Consider the following 20444-nt stretch of genomic DNA (forward strand, 5'->3'; position numbering starts at 1 on the left):
TAGCTCGGTCCTAGTTCCAATCAAAGTGTCTAGCAGACATCTGCCTGCAAAGCATGCACACTTCCGAGAGTTGAGCTTATGGACTGTCCCTCCCACATCCTGCCTGCACGGACACCGCGCTAACAGGCCTAGCCCCGATGCGTGCCTGAAGTGTTGTGAGAGGTAAGTGGAAAGTCGCGGCCCACAAGACTAGTGCATCCAAGCTCAATCCAGCGATATTTCCTAGTATTCCTTGTGTGAGCCAGGTGCTACATCGTATGTGCCATACAAGAGAAGCTAGCTGAACGCCTTGTCCAAAAGCAACTTACTTCGGAGATTTGAGCTCACCCTCAGTCCCTCACAGTTGCACACTGCCTGCAGAAAGAGTTTCCAACATCTGAACCACAGGCGTTTGTCAGAGGCTTGTGAGACGCAAGTGGAATAAGCAGACCTGGAGGGTGTCTCCAGCTGCAGTGGAGTGGTATTCTGGGTAGCTCCTGGCTTAGAACACTGTTACGTTCTCAGTGCCCGAGGAACGCAGAGAGTTGAAAGCTGGCTTGTAGACTTGCTTCCTTGTGAGAGCTGAGTTCAGGGCAGGACCCTCTCGCATCCTGACTGCCCGTAGATGTAGGTCCCAGCATCCTTACGCTAGTTGCTGGAAGCGGTTGTGTGAAGAGCATGTGGAAGTGACAGGATTCTCCTCAAGTGTATTTGATCTCAATACAGACATTGCAAACGTCCTTGTTCAATGAGAGCGTAGCCCGGTCCTAGCTCCCATCAAAGTGTCTAGCAGACATCTGCCTACAAAGCATACACACTTCCGAGAGTTGAGCTTATGGACTGTCCCTCCCACACCCTGCCTGCAAGTACACCGCGCTCCTAACAGGCCTAGCCCCGATGCGTGCCTGAAGTGTTGTGAGAGGTAAGTGGAAAGTCGCGGCCCACAAGACTAGTGCATCCAAGCTCAATCCAGCGATTACTTGTATTCCCTCTGTGAGTCAGGTGCTACATCCTAAGTGCCATACGAGAGAAGCTAGCTGAACGCCTTGTCCAAAAGCAACTTACTTCAGAGAGTTGAGCTCACCCTCAGTCCGTCACAGTTGCACACTGCCTGCAGAAATAGTTTCCAACATCTGAACCACAGCCGTTTGTCAGAGGCTTGTGAGACGCAAGTGGAATAAGCATACCTGGAGGGTGTCTCCAGCTTCAGTGGAGTGGTATTCTGGGTAGCTCCTGGCTTAGAACACTGTTACGTTCTCAGTGCCCGAGGAACGCAGCGACTTGAAAGCTGGCTTGTAGGCTTGCTTCGTTGTGAGAGCTGAGTTCAGGGCAGGACCCTCCCGCTTTCTGACTCCCCATAGACGTAGGTCCCAACATCCTTATGTTAGTTGCCGGAAGCGGTTGTGTGAAGAGCATGTGGAAGTGACAGGATTCTCCTCAAGTGTATCTGATCTCAATACAAACATTGCAAACGTCCTTGTTCAATGAGAGCGTAGCCCGGTCCTAGCTCCCATCAAAGTGTCTAGCAGACATCTGCCTACAAAGCATACACACTTCGAGAGTTGAGCTTATGAACTGTCCCTCCCACACCGGCCTGCACGTACACCGCGCTCCTAACAGGCCTAGCCCCGATGCGTGCCTGAAGTGTTGTGAGAGGTAAGTGGAAAGTCGCGGCCCACAAGACTAGTGCATCCAAGCTCAATCCAGCGATTTCCTAGTATTCCCTGTGTGAGCCAGGTGCTACATCCTAAGTGCCATACGAGAGAAGCTAGCTGAACGCCTTGTCCAAAAGCAACTTACTTCGGAGAGTTGAGCTCACCCTCAGTCCGTCACAGTTGCACACTGCCTGCAGAAAGAGTTTCCAACATCTGAACCACAGCCGTTTGTGTGAGGTTGTGAGACGCAAGTGGAATAAGCAGACCTGGAGGGTGTCTCCAGCTGCAGTGGGGTGGTTTTCTGGGTAGCTCCTGGCTTAGAACACTGTTACGTTCTCAGTGCCCGAGGAACGCAGCTAGTGGAAATCTGGATTGTAGGCCTACTTCCTTGTGCGAGCTGAGTTCAGGGTAGGACCCTCCCGCATCCTGACTGCCCGTAGACGTAGGTCCCAGCATCCTTATGTTAGGAGCCGGAAGCGGTTGTGTGAAGAGCATGTGGAAGTGACAGGATTCTCCTCAAGTGTATCTGATCTCAGTTCAGACATTGCAAACGTCCTTGTTCAATGAGAGTGTAGCTCGGTCCTAGCTCCCATCAAAGTGTCTAGCAGACATCTGCCTGCAAAGCATGCACACTTCCGAGAGTTGAGCTTATGGACTGTCCCTCCCACATCCTGCCTGCACGTACACCATGCTCCTAACAGGCCTAGCCCCGATGCGTGCCTGAAGTGTTGTGAGAGGTAAGTGGAAAGTCGCGGCCCACAAGACTAGTGCATCCAAGCTCAATCCAGCGATATTTCCTAGTATTCCCTGGTGAGCCAGGTGCTACATCGTATGTGCCATACAAGAGAAGCTAGCTGAACGCCTTGTCCAAAAGCAACTTACTGCGGAGAGTTCAGCTCATCCTCAGTCCCTCACAGTTGCACACTGCCTGCCAAAAGAGTTTCCAACATCTGAACCACAGGCGTTTGTCAGAGGCTTGTGAGACGCAAGTGGAATAAGCAGACCTGGAGGGTGTCTCCAGCTGCAGTGGAGTGGTATTCTGGGTAGCTCCTGGCTTAGAACACTGTTACGATCTCAGTGCCCGAGGAACGCAGCTAGTTGAAAGCTGGCTTGTAGGCTTGCTTCCTTGTGAGAGCTGAGTTCAGGGCAGGACCCTCCCGCTTTCTGACTCCCCATAGACGTAGGTCCCAGCATCCTTATGTTAGGAGCCGGAAGCAGTTGTGTGAAGAGCATGCGGAAGTGACAGGATTCTCCTCAAGTGTATCTGATCTCAATACAGACATTGCAAACGTCGTTGTTCACTGAGAGCGTAGCTCGGTGCTAGCTCCCATCAAAGTGTCTAGCAGACATCTGCCTGCAAAGCATGCACACTTCCGAGAGTTGAGCTTATGGACTGTCCCTCCCACATCCTGCCTGCACGTACACCGTGCTCCTAACAGGCCTAGCCCCGATGCGTGCCTGAAGTGTTGTGAGAGGTAAGTGGAAAGTCGCGGCCCACAAGACTAGTGCATCCAAGCTCAATCCAGCGGTATCCTAGTATTCCCTGTGTGAGCCAAGTGCTACATCCTAAGTGCCATACGAGAGAAGCTAGCTGAACGCCTTGTCCAAAAGCAACTTACTTCGGAGAGTTGAGCTGACCCTCAGTCAATCACAGTTGCACACTGCCTGCAGAAAGAGTTTCCAACATCTGAACCACAGCTGTTTGTCAGAGGCTTGTGAGACGCAAGTGGAATAAGCATACCTGGAGGGTGTCTCCAGCTGCAGTGGAGTGGTATTCTGGGTAGCTCCTGGCTTAGAACACTGTTACGTTCTCAGTGCCCGAGGAACGCAGCGACTTGAAAGCTGGCTTGTAGGCTTGCTTCGTTGTGAGAGCTGAGTTCATGGCAGGACCCTCCCGCTTTCTGACTCCCCATAGACGTAGGTCCCAACATCCTTATGTTAGTTGCCGGAAGCGGTTGTGTGAAGAGCATGTGGAAGTGACAGGATTCTCCTCAAGTGTATCTGATCTCAATACAAACATTGCAAACGTCCTTGTTCAATGAGAGCGTAGCCCGGTCCTAGCTCCCATCAAAGTGTCTAGCAGACATCTGCCTACAAAGCATACACACTTCGAGAGTTGAGCTTATGAACTGTCCCTCCCACACCCTGCCTGCACGTACACCGCGCTCCTAACAGGCCTAGCCCCGATGCGTGCCTGAAGTGTTGTGAGAGGTAAGTGGAAAGTCGCGGCCCACAAGACTAGTGCATCCAAGCTCAATCCAGCGATTTCCTAGTATTCCCTGTGTGAGCCAGGTGCTACATCCTAAGTGCCATACGAGAGAAGCTAGCTGAACGCCTTGTCCAAAAGCAACTTACTTCGGAGAGTTGAGCTCACCCTCAGTCCGTCACAGTTGCACACTGCCTGCAGAAAGAGTTTCCAACATCTGAACCACACCCGTTTGTGTGAGGTTGTGAGACGCAAGTGGAATAAGCAGACCTGGAGGGTGTCTCCAGCTGCAGTGGGGTGGTTTTCTGGGTAGCTCCTGGCTTAGAACACTGTTACGTTCTCAGTGCCCGAGGAACGCAGCTAGTGGAAATCTGGATTGTAGGCCTACTTCCTTGTGCGAGCTGAGTTCAGGGTAGGACCCTCCCGCATCCTGACTGCCCGTAGACGTAGGTCCCAGCATCCTTATGTTAGGAGCCGGAAGCGGTTGTGTGAAGAGCATGTGGAAGTGACAGGATTCTCCTCAAGTGTATCTGATCTCAGTTCAGACATTGCAAACGTCCTTGTTCAATGAGAGTGTAGCTCGGTCCTAGCTCCCATCAAAGTGTCTAGCAGACATCTGCCTGCAAAGCATGCACACTTCCGAGAGTTGAGCTTATGGACTGTCCCTCCCACATCCTGCCTGCACGTACACCATGCTCCTAACAGGCCTAGCCCCGATGCGTGCCTGAAGTGTTGTGAGAGGTAAGTGGAAAGTCTCGGCCCACAAGACTAGTGCATCCAAGCTCAATCCAGCGATATTTCCTAGTATTCCCTGGTGAGCCAGGTGCTACATCGTATGTGCCATACAAGAGAAGCTAGCTGAACGCCTTGTCCAAAAGCAACTTACTGCGGAGAGTTCAGCTCATCCTCAGTCCCTCACAGTTGCACACTGCCTGCCAAAAGAGTTTCCAACATCTGAACCACAGGCGTTTGTCAGAGGCTTGTGAGACGCAAGTGGAATAAGCAGACCTGGAGGGTGTCTCCAGCTGCAGTGGAGTGGTATTCTGGGTAGCCCTGGCTTAGAACACTGTTACGATCTCAGTGCCCGAGGAACGCAGCTAGTTGAAAGCTGGCTTGTAGGCTTGCTTCCTTGTGAGAGCTGAGTTCAGGGCAGGACCCTCCCGCTTTCTGACTCCCCATAGACGTAGGTCCCAGCATCCTTATGTTAGGAGCCGGAAGCAGTTGTGTGAAGAGCATGCGGAAGTGACAGGATTCTCCTCAAGTGTATCTGATCTCAATACAGACATTGCAAACGTCGTTGTTCACTGAGAGCGTAGCTCGGTGCTAGCTCCCATCAAAGTGTCTAGCAGACATCTGCCTGCAAAGCATGCACACTTCCGAGAGTTGAGCTTATGGACTGTCCCTCCCACATCCTGCCTGCACGTACACCGTGCTCCTAACAGGCCTAGCCCCGATGCGTGCCTGAAGTGTTGTGAGAGGTAAGTGGAAAGTCGCGGCCCACAAGACTAGTGCATCCAAGCTCAATCCAGCGATATCCTAGTATTCCCTGTGTGAGCCAAGTGCTACATCCTAAGTGCCATACGAGAGAAGCTAGCTGAACGCCTTGTCCAAAAGCAACTTACTTCGGAGAGTTGAGCTGACCCTCAGTCAATCACAGTTGCACACTGCCTGCAGAAAGAGTTTCCAACATCTGAACCACAGTCTTTTGTCAGAGGCTTGTGAGACGCAAGTGGAATAAGCAGACCTGGAGGGTGTCTCCAGCTGCAGTGGAGTGGTATTCTGGGTAGCTCCTGGCTTAGAACACTGTTACGTTCTCAGTGCCCGAGAACGCAGCGAGTTGAAAGCTGGCTTGTAGGCTTGCTTCCTTGTGAGAGCTGAGTTCAGGGCAGGACACTCCCGCTTTCTGACTCCCCATAGACGTAGGTCCCAACATCCTTATGTTAGTTGCCGGAAGCGGTTGTGTGAAGAGCATGTGGAAGTGATAGGATTCTCCACAAGTGTATCTGATCTCAATACAGACATTGCAAACGTCCTTGTTCACTGAGAGCGTAGCTCGGTCCTAGCCTCAATCAAATTGTCTAGCAGACATCTGCCTGCAAAGCATGCACACTTCCGAGAGTTGAGCTTATGGACTGTCCCTCCCACATCCTGCCTACACGTACACCACGCTCCTAACAGGCCTAGCCCCGATGCGTGCCTGAAGTGTTGTGAGAGGTAAGTGGAAAGTCGCGGCCCACAAGACTAGTGCATCCAAGCTCAATCCAGCGATTTCCTAGTATTCCCTGTGTGAGCCAGATGCTACATCATAAGTGCCATACGAGAGAAGCTAGCTGAACGCCTTGTCCAAAGCAACTTACTTCGGAGAGTTGAGCTCACCCTCAGTCCGTCACAGTTGCACACTGCCTGCAGAAAGAGTTTCCAACATCTGAACCACAGCCGTTTGTCAGAGGCTTGTGAGACGCAAGTCGAATAAGCAGACCTGGAGGGTGTCTCCAGCTGCAGTAGAGTGGTATTCTGGGTAGCTCCTGGCTTAGAACACTGTTACGTTCTCAGTGCCCGAGGAACGCAGCTAGTTGAAAGCTGGCTTGTAGGCGTACTTCCTTGTGCGAGCTGAGTTCAGGGCAAGACCCTCCCGCATCCTGACTGCCCGTAGAGGTAGGTCCCAGCATCCTTATGTTAGTTGCCGGAAGCGGTTGTGTGAAGAGCATGTGGAAGTGACAGGATTCTCCTCAAGTGTATCTGATCTCAATACAGAGATTGCAAACGTCCTTGTTCACTGAGAGCGTAGCTCGGTCCTAGCTCCCATCAAAGTGTCTAGCAGACATGTGCCTGCAAACCATACACTCTTCCGAGAGTTGAGCTTATGGACTGTCCCTCCCACATCCTGCCTGCACGTACACCGCGCTCCTAACAGACCTAGCCCCGACGCGTGCCTGAAGTGTTGTGAGAGGTAAGTGGAAAGTCGCGGCCCACAAGACTAGTGCATCCAAGCTCAATCCAGCGATTTCCTAGTATTCCCTGTGTGAGCCAGGTGCCACATCCTACGTGCCATACGAGAGAAGCTAGCTGAACGCCTTGTCCAAAAGCAACTTACTTCGGAGAGTTGAGCTCACCCTCAGTCCCTCACAGTTGCACACTGCCTGCAGAAAGAGTTTCCAACATCTGAACCACAGCCGTTTGTCAGAGGCTTGTGAGACGCAAGTGGAATAAGCAGACCTGGAGGGTGTCTCCAGCTGCAGTGGAGTGGTATTCTGGGTAGAGCCTGGCTTAGAACACTGTTACATTCTCAGGGCCCGAGGAACGCAGCGAGTTGAAACCTGGCTTGTAGGCGTACTTCCTTGTGCGAGCTGAGTTCAGGGCAAGACCCTCCCGCATCCTGACTGCCCGTAGAGGTAGGTCCCAGCATCCTTATGTAAGTTGCCGGAAGCGGTTGTGTGAAGAGCATGTGGAAGTGACAGGATTCTCCTCAAGTGTATCTGATCTGAATACAGAGATTGCAAACGTCCTTGTTCACTGAGAGCGTAGCTCGGTCCTAGCTCCCATCAAAGTGTCTAGCAGACATCTGACTGCAAAGCATACACACTTCTGAGAGTTGAACTTATGGACTGTCCCTCCCACATCCTGCTTGCACGTACACCGCGATCCTAACAGGCCTAACCCGATGCGTGCCTAAGTGTTGTGAGAGGTAAGTGGAAAGTCGCGGCCGACAAGTCTAGTGCATCCAAGCTCAATCCAGCGATTTCCTAGTATTCCCTGTGTGAGCCAGGTGCCACTTCCTACGTGCCATACGAGAGAAGCTAGCTGAACGCGTTGTCCAAAAGCAACTTACTTCGGAGAGTTGAGCTCACCCTCAGTCACTCACAGTTGAACACTGCCTGCAGAAAGAGTTTCCAACATCTGAACCACAGCCGTTTGTCAGAGGCTTATGAGACGCAAGTGGAATAAGCAGACCTGGAGGGTGTCTCCAGCTGCAGTAGAGTGGTATTCTGGGTAGCTCCTGGCTTAGAACACTGTTACGTTCTCAGTGCCCGAGGAACGCAGCTAGTTGAAAGCTGGCTTGTAGGCGTGCTTTCCTGTGCGAGCTGAGTTGAGGGCAGGACCCTCCCGCGTCCTGACTGCCCGTAGATGTAGGTCCCAGCATCCTTATGTTAGTTGCTGGAAGCGGTTGTGTGAAGAGCATGTGGAAGTGACAGGATTCTCCTCAAGTGTATCTGATCTCAATACAGACATTGCAAACGTCCTTGTTCACTGAGAGCGTAGCTCGGTCCTAGCTCCCATCAAAGTGTCTAGCAGACATCTGCCTGCAAAGCATGCACACTTCCGAGAGTTGAGCTTATGGACTGTCCCTCCCACATCCTGCCTGCACGTACACCGCGCTCCTAACAGGCCTAGCCCCGATGCGTGCCTGAAGTGTTGTGAGAGGTAAGTGGAAAGTCGCGGCCCACAAGACTAGTGCATCCAAGCTCAATCCAGCGATATTTCCTAGAATTCCCTGTGTGACCCAGGTGCTACATCCTAAGTGCCATACAAGAGAAGCTAGCTGAACGCCTTGTCCAAAGCAACTTACTTCGGAGAGTTGAGCTCACCCTCAGTCCCTCACAGTTGCACACTGCCTGCAGAAAGAGTTTCCAACATCTAAACCACAGCCGTTTGTCAGAGGCTTGTGAGACGCAAGTGGAATAAGCAGACCTGGAGGGTGTCTCCAGCTGCAGTAGAGTGGTATTCTGGGTAGCTCCTGGCTTAGAACACTGTTACGTTCTCAGTGCCCGAGGAACGCAGCTAGTTGAAAGCTGGCTTGTAGGCTTGCTTCCTTCTGAGAGCTGAGTTCAGGGCAGGAGCCTCCCGCATCCTGACTGCCCGTAGACGTAGGTCCCAGCATCCTTATGTTAGGCGCCAGAAGAGGTTGTGTGAAGAGCATGTGGAGGTGACAGGATTCTCCTCAAGTGTATCTGATCTCAATTCAGACATTGCAAACGTCCTTTTTCAATGAGAGTGTAGCTCGGTCCTAGCTCCCATCAAAGTGTCTAGCAGACATCTACCTGCAAAGCATGCACACTTCCGAGAGTTGAGCTTATGGACTGTCCCTCCCACATCCTGCCTGCACGTACACCGCGCTCCTAACAGGCCTAGCCCCGATGCGTGCCTGAAGTGTTGTGAGAGGTAAGTGGAAAGTCGCGGCCCACAAGACTAGTGCATCCAAGCTCAATCCAGCGATTTCCTAGTATTCCCTGTGTGAGCCAGATGCTACATCCTAAGTGCCATACGAGAGAAGCTAGCTGAACGCCTTGTCCAAAGCAACTTACTTCGGAGAGTTGAGCTCACCCTCAGTCCCTCACAGTTGCACACTGCCTGCAGAAAGAGTTTCCAACATCTGAACCACAGCCGTTTGTCAGAGGTTGTGAGACGCAAGTGGAATAAGCAGACCTGGAGTGTGTCTCCAGCTGCAGTGGAGTGGTATTCTGGGTAGCTCCTGGCTTAGATCACTGTTACGTTCTCAGTGCCCGAGGAACGCAGCTAGTTGAAAGGTAGCTTGTAGGCCTGCTTCCTTTTGAGAGCTGAGTTCAGGGCAGCACCCTCCCGCATCCTGATTGCCCGTAGACGTAGGTCACAGCATCCTTATGTTAGGCGCCAGAAGAGGTTGTGTGAAGAGCATGTGGAGGTGACAGGATTCTCCTCAAGTGTATCTGATCTCAATTCAGACATTGCAAACGTCCTTGTTCAATGAGAGTGTAGCTCGGTCCTAGCTCCCATCAAAGTGTCTAGCAGACATCTGCCTGCAAAGCATGCACACTTCCGAGAGTTGAGCTTATGGACTGTCCCTCCCACATCCTGCCTGCACGTACACCGCGCTAACAGGCCTAGCCCCGATGCGTGCCAGAAGTGTTGTGAGAGGTAAGTGGAAAGTCGCGGCCCACAAGACTAGTGCATCCAAGCTCAATCCAGCGATTTCCTAGTATTCCCTGTGTGAGCCAGGTGCCACATCCTACGTGCCATACGAGAGAAGCTAGCTGAACGCCTTGTCCAAAAGCAACTTACTTCGGAGAGTTGAGCTCACCCTCAGTCCCTCACAGTTGCACACTGCCTGCAGAAAGAGGTTCCAACATCTGAACCACAGCCGTTTGTCAGAGGCTTGTGAGACGCAAGTGGAATAAGCAGACCTGGAGGGTGTCTCCAGCTGCAGTGGAGTGGTATTCTCGTTAGAGCCTGGCTTAGAACACTGTTACATTCTCAGTGCCCGAGGAACGCAGCGAGTTGAAACCTGGCTTGTAGGCGTACTTCCTTGTGCGAGCTGAGTTCAGGGCAAGACCCTCCCGCATCCTGACTGCCCGTAGAGGTAGGTCCCAGCATCCTTATGTAAGTTGCCGGAAGCGGTTGTGTGAAGAGCATGTGGAAGTGACAGGATTCTCCTCAAGTGTATCTGATCTCAATACAGAGATTGCAAACGTCCTTGTTCACTGAGAGCGTAGCTCGGTCCTAGCTCCCATCAAAGTGTCTAGCAGACATCTGCCTGCAAAGCATACACACTTCTGAGAGTTGAACTTATGGACTGTCCCTCCCACATCCTGCTTGCACGTACACCGCGATCCTAACAGGGCTAACCCGATGCGTGCCTAAGTGTTGTGAGAGGTAAGTGGAAAGTCGCGGCCGACAAGTCTAGTGCATCCAAGCTCAATCCAGCGATTTCCTAGTATTCCCTGTGTGAGCCAGGTGCCACATCCTACGTGCCATACGAGAGAAGCTAGCTGAACGCGTTGTCCAAAAGCAACTTACTTCGGAGAGTTGAGCTCACCCTCAGTCACTCAAGTTGCACACTGCCTGCAGAAAGAGTTTCCAACATCTGAACCACAGCCGTTTGTCAGAGGCTTATGAGACGCAAGTGGAATAAGCAGACCTGGAGGGTGTCTCCAGCTGCAGTAGAGTGGTATTCTGGGTAGCTCCTGGCTTAGAACACTGTTACGTTCTCAGTGCCCGAGGAACGCAGCTAGTTGAAAGCTGGCTTGTAGGCGTGCTTTCCTGTGCGAGCTGAGTTGAGGGCAGGACCCTCCCGCGTCCTGACTGCCCGTAGATGTAGGTCCCAGCATCCTTATGTTAGTTGCTGGAAGCGGTTGTGTGAAGAGCATGTGGAAGTGACAGGATTCTCCTCAAGTGTATCTGATCTCAATACAGACATTGCAAACGTCCTTGTTCACTGAGAGCGTAGCTCGGTCCTAGATCCCATCAAAGTGTCTAGCAGACATCTGCCTGCAAAGCATACACACTTCCGAGAGTTGAGCTTATGGACTGTCCCTCCCACATCCTGCTTGCAGGTACACCGCGATCCTAACAGGCCTAGCCCCGATGCGTGCCTGAAGTGTTGTGAGAGGTAAGTGGAAAGTCGCGGCCCACAAGACTAGTGCATCCAAGCTCAATCCAGCCTTATTTCCAAGTATTCCCTGGTGAGCCAGGTGCTACATCGTATGGGCCATACAAGAGAAGCTAGCTGAACGCCTTGTCCAAAAGCAACTTACTTCGGAGAGTTGAGCTCACCCTCAGTCCCTCACAGTTGCACACTGCCTGCAGAAAGAGTTTCCAACATCTGAACCACAGCCTTTTGTCAGAGGATTGTGAGACTCAAGTGGAATAAGCAGACCTGGAGGGTGTCTCCAGCTGCAGTGGAGTGGTATTCTCGTTAGAGCCTGGCTTAGAACAGTTTTACGTTCTCAGTGCCCGAGGAACGCAGCTAGTTGAATGCTGGCTTGTAGGCTTGCTTCCTTGTGAGAGCTGAGTTCAGGGCAGGACCCTCCCGCATCCTGACTGCCCGTAGAGGTAGGTCTCAGCATCCTTATGTTAGTTGCCGGTAGCGGTTGTGTGAAGAGCATGTGGAAGTGACAGGATTCTCCTCAAGTGTATCTGATCTCAATACAGAGATTGCAAACGTCCTTGTTCACTGAGAGCGTAGCTCGGTCGTAGCTCCCATTAAACTGTCTAGCAGACATCTGCCTGCAAACCATACACACTTCCGAGAGTTGAGCTTATGGACTGTCCCTCCCACATCCTGCCTGCACGTACACCGCGCTCCTAACTGGCCTAGCCCCGACGCGTGCCTGAAGTGTTGTGAGAGGTAAGTGGAAAGTCGCGGCCCACAAGACTAGTGCATCCAAGCTCAATCCAGCGATTTCCTAGTATTCCCTGTGTGAGCCAGGTGCCACATCCTACGTGCCATACAAGAGAAGCTAGCTGAACGACTTGTCCAAAAGCAACTTACTTCGGAGAGTTGAGCTCACCCTCAGTCCCTCACAGTTGCACACTGCCTGCAGAAAGAGTTTCCAACATCTGAACCACAGCCGTTTGTCAGAGGATTGTGAGACTCAAGTGGAATAAGCAGACCTGGAGGGTGTCTCCAGCTGCAGTGGAGTGGTATTCTCGTTAGAGCCTGGCTTAGAACAGTTTTACGTTCTCAGTGCCCGAGGAACGCAGCTAGTTGAATGCTGGCTTGTAGGCTTGCTTCCTTGTGAGAGCTGAGTTCAGGGCAGGACCCTCCCGCATCCTGACTGCCCGTAGATGTAGGTCCCAGCATCCTTATGTTAGTTGCTGGAAGCGGTTGTGTGAAGAGCATGTGGAAGTGACAGGATTTTCCTCAAGTGTATCTGATCTCAATACAGACATTGCAAAGGTCCTTGTTCAATGAGAGCGTAGCCCGGTCCTAGCTCCCATCAAAGTGTCCAGCAGACATCTGCCTACAAAGGATCCACACTTCGAGAGTTGAGCTTATGGACTGTCCGTCCCACACCCTGCCTGCACGTACACCGCGCTCCTAACAGGCCTAGCCCCGATGCGTGCCTGAAGTGTTGTGAGAGGTAAGTGGAAAGTCGCGGCCCACAAGACTAGTGCATCCAAGCTCAATCCAGCGATATTTCCTAGAATTCCCTGTGTGAGCCATGTGCTACATTCTACGTGCCATACGAGAGAAGCTAGCTGAACGCCTTGTCCAAAAGCAACTTACTTCGGAGAGTTGAGCTCACCCTCAGTCCCTCACAGTTGCACACTGCCTGCAGAAAGAGTTTCCAACATCTGAACCACAGCCGTTTGTCAGAGGCTTGTGAGACGCAAGTGGAATAAGCAGACCTGGAGGGTGTCTCCAGCTGCAATGGAGTGGTATTCTGGGTAGCGCCTGGCTTAGAACACTGTTACGTTCTCAGTGCCCGAGGAACGCAGCTAGTTGAAAGCTGGCTTGTAGGCTTGCTTCCTTGTGAGAGCTGAGTTCAGGGCAGGACCCTCCCGCTTTCTGACTCCCCATAGACGTAGGTCCCAACATCCTTATGTTAGTTGCCGGAAGCTATTGTGTGAAGAGCATGTGGAAGTGACAGGATTCTCCTCAAGTGTATCTGATCTCAATACAGACATTGCAAACGTCCTTGTTCACTGAGAGCGTAGCTCGGTCCTAGCTCCAATCAAAGTGTCTAGCAGACATCTGCCTGCAAAGCATACACACTTCCGAGAGTTGAGCTTATGGACTGTCCCTCCCACATCCTGCTTGCACGTACACCGCGATCCTAACAGGCCTAACCCGATGCGTGCCTAAGTGTTGTGAGAGGTAAGTGGAAAGTCGCGGCCCACAAGACTAGTGCATCCAAGCTCAATCCAGCGATTTCCTAGTATTCCCTGTGTGAGCCAGGTGCTACATCCTACGTGCCATACGAGAGAAGCTAGCTGAACGCCTTGTCCAAAAGCAACTTACTACGGAGATTTGAGCTCACCCTCAGTCACTCACAGTTGCACACTGCCTGCAGAAAGAGTTTCCAACATCTGAACCACAGCCGTTTGTCAGAGGTTGTGAGACGCAAGTGGAATAGGCAGACCTGGAGGGTGTCTCCAGCTGCAGTGGAGTGGTATTCTGGGTAGCTCCTGGCTTAGAACACTGTTACGTTCTCAGTGCCCGAGGAACGCAGCTAGGGGAAATCTGGATTGTAGGCCTATTTCCTTGTGGGAGCTGAGTTCAGGGCAGGACCCTCCCGCATCCTGACTGCCCATAGACCTAGGTACCAGCATCCTTATGTTAGGAGCCGGAAGCGGTTGTGTGAAGAGCATGCGGAAGTGACAGGATTCTCCTCAAGTGTATCTGATCTCAATACAGACATTGCAAACGTCCTTGTTCACTGAGAGCGTAGCTCGGTGCTAGCTTCCATCAAAGTGTCTAGCAGACATCTGCCTGCAAAGCATGCACACTTCCGAGAGTTGAGCTTATGGACTGTCCCTCCCACATCCTGCCTGCACGTACACCGCGCTCCTAACAGGCCTAGCCCCGATGCGTGCCTGAAGTGTTGTGAGAGGTAAGTGGAAAGTCGCGGCCCACAAGACTAGTGCATCCAAGCTCAATCCAGCGATATTTCCTAGAATTCCCTGTGTGACCCAGGTGCTACATCCTAAGTGCCATACAAGAGAAGCTAGCTGAACGCCTTGTCCAAAGCAACTTACTTCGGAGAGTTGAGCTCACCCTCAGTCCCTCACAGTTGCACACTGCCTGCAGAAAGAGTTTCCAACATCTAAACCACAGCCGTTTGTCAGAGGCTTGTGAGACGCAAGTGGAATAAGCAGACCTGGAGGGTGTCTCCAGCTGCAGTAGAGTGGTATTCTGGGTAGCTCCTGGCTTAGAACACTGTTACGTTCTCAGTGCCCGAGGAACGCAGCTAGTTGAAAGCTGGCTTGTAGGCTTGCTTCCTTCTGAGAGCTGAGTTCAGGGCAGGACCCTCCCGCATCCTGACTGCCCGTAGACGTAGGTCCCAGCATCCTTATGTTAGGCGCCAGAAGAGGTTGTGTGAAGAGCATGTGGAGGTGACAGGATTCTCCTCAAGTGTATCTGATCTCAATTCAGACATTGCAAACGTCCTTGTTCAATGAGAGTGTAGCTCGGTCCTAGCTCCCATCAAAGTGTCTAGCAGACATCTGCCTGCAAAGCATGCACACTTCCGAGAGTTGAGCTTATGGACTGTCCCTCCCACATCCTGCCTGCACGTACACCGCGCTAACAGGCCTAGCCCCGATGCGTGCCAGAAGTGTTGTGAGAGGTAAGTGGAAAGTCGCGGCCCACAAGACTAGTGCATCCAAGCTCAATCCAGCGATATTTCCTAGAATTCCCTGTGTGAGCCAGGTGCTACATTCTACGTGCCATACGAGAGAAGCTAGCTGAACGCCTTGTCCAAAAGCAACTTACTTCGGAGAGTTGAGCTCACCCTCAGTCCCTCACAGTTGCACACTGCCTGCAGAAAGAGTTTCCAACATCTGAACCACAGCCGTTTGTCAGAGGCTTGTGAGACGCAAGTGGAATAAGCAGACCTGGAGGGTGTCTCCAGCTGCAGTGGAGTGGTATTCTGGGTAGCGCCTGGCTTAGAACACTGTTACGTTCTCAGTGCCCGAGGAACGCAGCTAGTTGAAAGCTGGCTTGTAGGCGTGCTTTCTTGTGCGAGCTGAGTTCAGGGCAGGACCCTCCCGCGTCCTGACTGCCCGGAGACGTAGGTCCCAGCATCCTTATGTTAGTTGCTGGAAGCGGTTGTGTGAAGAGCATGTGGAAGTGACAGGATTCTCCTCAAGTGTATCTGATCTCAATACAGACATTGCAAACGTCCTTGTTCACTGAGAGCGTAGCTCGGTCCTAGCTCCCATCAAAGTGTCTAGCAGACATCTGCCTGCAAAGCATACACACTTCCGAGAGTTGAGCTTATGGACTGTCCCTCCCACATCCTGCTTGCAGGTACACCGCGATCCTAACAGGCCTAGCCCCGATGCGTGCCTGAAGTGTTGTGAGAGGTAAGTGGAAAGTCGCGGCCCACAAGACTAGTGCATCCAAGCTCAATCCACCCTTATTTCCAAGTATTCCCTGGTGAGCCAGGTGCTACATCGTATGGGCCATACAAGAGAAGCTAGCTGAACGCCTTGTCCAAAAGCAACTTACTTCGGAGAGTTGAGCTCACCCTCAGTCCCTCACAGTTGCACACTGCCTGCAGAAAGAGTTTCCAACATCTGAACCACAGGCGTTTGTCAGAGGTTGTGAGACGCAAGTGGAATAAGCAGACCTGGAGGGTGTCTCCAGCTGCAGTGGAGTGGTATTCTCGGTAGCTCCTGGCTTAGAACACTGTTACGTTCTCAGTGCCCGAGGAACGCAGCTAGGGGAAATCTGGATTGTAGGCCTATTTCCTTGTGCGAGCTGAGTTCAGGGCAAGACCCTCGCGCATCCTGACTGCCCGTAGAGGTAGGTCTCAGCATCCTTATGTTAGTTGCCGGTAGCGGTTGTGTGAAGGGCATGTGGAAGTGACAGGATTCTCCTCAAGTGTATCTGATCTCAATACAGAGATTGCAAACGTCCTTGTTCACTGAGAGCGTAGCTCGGTCCTAGCTCCCATTAAACTGTCTAGCAGACATCTGCCTGCAAACCATACACACTTCCGAGAGTTGAGCTTATGGACTGTCCCTCCCACATCCTGCCTGCACGTACACCGCGCTCCTAACTGGCCTAGCCCCGACGCGTGCCTGAAGTGTTGTGAGAGGTAAGTGGAAAGTCGCGGCCCACAAGACTAGTGCATCCAAGCTCAATCCAGCGATTTCCTAGTATTCCCTGTGTGAGCCAGGTGCTACATCCTACGTGCCATACAAGAGAAGCTAGCTGAACGCCTTGTCCAAAAGCAACTTACTTCGGAGAGTTGAGCTCACCCTCAGTCCCTCACAGTTGCACACTGCCTGCAGAAAGAGTTTCCAACATCTGAACCACAGCCGTTTGTCAGAGGCTTGTGAGACGCAAGTGGAATAAGCAGACCTGGAGGGTGTCTCCAGCTGCAATGGAGTGGTATTCTGGGTAGCGCCTGGCTTAGAACACTGTTACGTTCTCAGTGCCCGAGGAACGCAGCTAGTTGAAAGCTGGCTTGTAGGCTTGCTTCCTTGTGAGAGCTGAGTTCAGGGCAGGACCCTCCCGCTTTCTGACTCCCCATAGACGTAGGTCCCAGCATCCTTATGTTATTTGCCGGAAGCTATTGTGTGAAGAGCATGTGGAAGTGACAGGATTCTCCTCAAGTGTATCTGATCTCAATACAGAGATTGCAAACGTCCTTGTTCACTGAGAGCGTAGCTCGTTCCTAGCTCCCATCAAAGTGTCTAGCAGACATGTGCCTGCAAACCATACACTCTTCCGAGAGTTGAGCTTATGGACTGTCCCTCCCACATCCTGCCTGCACGTACACCGCGCTCCTAACAGACCTAGCCTCGACGCGTGCCTGAAGTGTTGTGAGAGGTAAGTGGAAAGTCGCGGCCCACAAGACTAGTGCATCCAAGCTCAATCCAGCGATTTCCTAGTATTCCCTGTGTGAGCCAGGTGCCACATCCTACGTGCCATACGAGAGAAGCTAGCTGAACGCCTTGTCCAAAAGCAACTTACTTCGGAGAGTTGAGCTCACCCTCAGTCCGTCACAGTTGCACACTGCCTGCAGAAAGAGTTTCCAACATCTGAACCACAGCCGTTTGTCAGAGGCTTGTGAGACGCAAGTGGAATAAGCAGACCTGGAGGGTGTCTCCAGCTGCAGTGGAGTGGTATTCTGGGTAGAGCCTGGCTTAGAACACTGTTACATTCTCAGTGCCCGAGGAACGCAGCGAGTTGAAAGCTGGCTTGTAGACGTACTTCCTTGTGCGAGCTGAGTTCTGGGAAAGACCCTCCCGCATCCTGACTGCCCGTAGAGGTAGGTCCCAGCATCCTTATGTAAGTTGCCGGAAGCGGTTGTGTGAAGAGCATGTGGAAGTGACAGGATTCTCCTCAAGTGTATCTGATCTGAATACAGAGATTGCAAACGTCCTTGTTCACTGAGAGCGTAGCTCGGTCCTAGCTCCCATCAAAGTGTCTAGCAGACATCTGCCTGCAAAGCATACACACTTCTGAGAGTTGAGCTTATGGACTGTCCCTCCCACATCCTGCTTGCACGTACACCGCGATCCTAACAGGCCTAACCCGATGCGTGCTTAAGTGTTGTGAGAGGTAAGTGGAAACTCGCGGCCGACAAGTCTAGTGCATCCAAGCTCAATCCAGCGATTTCCTAGTATTCCCTGTGTGAGCCAGGTGCCACATCCTACGTGCCATACGAGAGAAGCTAGCTGAACGCGTTGTCCAAAAGCAACTTACTTCGGAGAGTTGAGCTCACCCTCAGTCACTCACAGTTGCACACTGCCTGCAGAAAGAGTTTCCAACATCTGAACCACAGCCGTTTGTCAGAGGCTTATGAGACGCAAGTGGAATAAGCAGACCTGGAGGGTGTCTCCAGCTGCAGTAGAGTGGTATTCTGGGTAGCTCCTGGCTTAGAACACTGTTACGTTCTCAGTGCCCGAGGAACGCAGCTAGTTGAAAGCTGGCTTGTAGACGTGCTTTTTTGTGCGAGCTGAGTTCAGGGCAGGACCCTCCCGCGTCCTGACTGCCCGTAGATGTAGGTCCCAGCATCCTTATGTTAGTTGCTGGAAGCGGTTGTGTGAAGAGCATGTGGAAGTGACAGGATTCTCCTCAAGTGTATCTGATCTCAATACAGACATTGCAAACGTCCTTGTTCACTGAGAGCGTAGCTCGGTCCTAGCTCCCATCAAAGTGTCTAGCAGACATCTGCCTGCAAAGCATACACACTTCCGAGAGTTGACCTTATGGACTGTCCCTCCCACATCCTGCTTGCAGGTACACCGCGATCCTAACAGGCCTAGCCCCGATGCGTGCCTGAAGTGTTGTGAGAGGTAAGTGGAAAGTCGCGGCCCACAAGACTAGTGCATCCAAGCTCAATCCAGCCTTATTTCCAAGTATTCCCTGGTGAGCCAGGTGCTACATCGTATGGGCCATACAAGAGAAGCTAGCTGAACGCCTTGTCCAAAAGCAACTTACTTCGGAGAGTTGAGCTCACCCTCAGTCCCTCACAGTTGCACACTGCCTGCAGAAAGAGTTTCCAACATCTGAACCACAGCTGTTTGTCTGAGGTTGTGAGACGCAAGTGGAATAAGCAGACCTGGAGGGTGTCTCCAGCTGCAGTGGAGTGGTATTCTGGGTAGCTCCTGGCTTAGAACACTGTTACGTTCTCAGTGCCCGAGGAACGCAGCTAGGGGAAATCTGGATTGTAGGCCTATTTCCTTGTGCGAGCTGAGTTCAGGGCAAGACCCTCGCGCATCCTGACTGCCCGTAGACGTAGGTCCCAGCATCCTTATGTTAGGCGCCAGAAGAGGTTGTGTGAAGAGCATGTGGAGGTGACAGGATTCTCCTCAAGTGTATCTGATCTCAATTCAGACATTGCAAACGTCCTTGTTCAATGAGAGTGTAGCTCGGTCCTAGCTCCCATCAAAGTGTCTAGCAGACATCTGCCTGCAAAGCATGCACACTTCCGAGAGTTGAGCTTATGGACTGTCCCTCCCACATCCTGCCTGCACGTACACCGCGCTAACAGGCCTAGCCCCGATGCGTGCCAGAAGTGTTGTGAGAGGTAAGTGGAAAGTCGCGGCCCACAAGACTAGTGCATCCAAGCTCAATCCAGCGATTTCCTAGTATTCCCTGTGTGAGCCAGGTGCCACATCCTAAGTGCCATACGAGAGAAGCTAGCTGAACGCCTTGTCCAAAAGCAACTTACTTCGGAGAGTTGAGCTCACCCTCAGTCCCTCACAGTTGCACACTGCCTGCAGAAAGAGGTTCCAACATCTGAACCACAGCCGTTTGTCAGAGGCTTGTGAGACGCAAGTGGAATAAGCAGACCTGGAGGGTGTCTCCAGCTGCAGTGGAGTGGTATTCTCGTTAGAGCCTGGCTTAGAACACTGTTACATTCTCAGTGCCCGAGGAACGCAGCGAGTTGAAACCTGGCTTGTAGGCGTACTTCCTTGTGCGAGCTGAGTTCAGGGCAAGACCCTCCCGCATCCTGACTGCCCGTAGAGGTAGGTCCCAGCATCCTTATGTAAGTTGCCGGAAGCGGTTGTGTGAAGAGCATGTGGAAGTGACAGGATTCTCCTCAAGTGTATCTGATCTGAATACAGAGATTGCAAACGTCCTTGTTCACTGAGAGCGTAGCTCGGTCCTAGCTCCCATCAAAGTGTCTAGCAGACATCTGCCTGCAAAGCATACACACTTCTGAGAGTTGAACTTATGGACTGTCCCTCCCACATCCTGCTTGCACGTACACCGCGATCCTAACAGGCCTAACCCGATGCGTGCCTAAGTGTTGTGAGAGGTAAGTGGAAAGTCGCGGCCGACAAGTCTAGTGCATCCAAGCTCAATCCAGCGATTTCCTAGTATTCCCTGTGTGAGCCAGGTGCCACATCCTACGTGCCATACGAGAGAAGCTAGCTGAACGCGTTGTCCAAAAGCAACTTACTTCGGAGAGTTGAGCTCACCCTCAGTCACTCACAGTTGCACACTGCCTGCAGAAAGAGTTTCCAACATCTGAACCACAGCCGTTTGTCAGAGGCTTATGAGACGCAAGTGGAATAAGCAGACCTGGAGGGTGTCTCCAGCTGCAGTAGAGTGGTATTCTGGGTAGCTCCTGGCTTAGAACACTGTTACGTTCTCAGTGCCCGAGGAACGCAGCTAGTTGAAAGCTGGCTTGTAGGCGTGCTTGCCTGTGCGAGCTGAGTTG

This window comes from Vulpes vulpes, chromosome 5 (assembly GCF_048418805.1).
Source record: "Vulpes vulpes isolate BD-2025 chromosome 5, VulVul3, whole genome shotgun sequence".
Classification (NCBI taxonomy): domain Eukaryota; kingdom Metazoa; phylum Chordata; class Mammalia; order Carnivora; family Canidae; genus Vulpes; species Vulpes vulpes.